Source organism: Penaeus monodon, chromosome 32 (genome assembly GCF_015228065.2).
Source record: "Penaeus monodon isolate SGIC_2016 chromosome 32, NSTDA_Pmon_1, whole genome shotgun sequence".
Taxonomy (NCBI): Eukaryota; Metazoa; Arthropoda; class Malacostraca; order Decapoda; family Penaeidae; genus Penaeus; species Penaeus monodon.
The window spans coordinates 25,118,221-25,118,442 of record NC_051417.1 but is presented as its reverse complement, the minus strand read 5'-3'; the positions used below and the strand labels follow the sequence as shown (position 1 = coordinate 25,118,442).

At 31.5% G+C, this 222-nt stretch overlaps 1 protein-coding gene across 1 annotated transcript in view; it reads left to right on the top strand.

The window, feature by feature from the left end:
- LOC119593767 (PDF receptor-like) overlaps nt 1–222 on the top strand; it is a 172,227-nt gene that overhangs the window by 170,568 nt on the left and 1,437 nt on the right. The window lies entirely within an intron of this gene.

Here is a 222-nt window from a genome sequence, read left to right as displayed (position 1 = left end):
TTTGTGACAAATACTCTTATTGTGACAGCGGAAGTATCTCCAGTTGAAGCCTATGGGTTGTTATGGAAATAACGATGACAATAATATCACTGTTGCTGTTACAATTGTTATCATTATGATCAACAGTGATTACAGAATAAGTCTGGAATCTCAACAATAACAATTATGAAACTTATGGTTATGATGATAATACTCTTATACTGGAGGAATTAAAAGGATAAA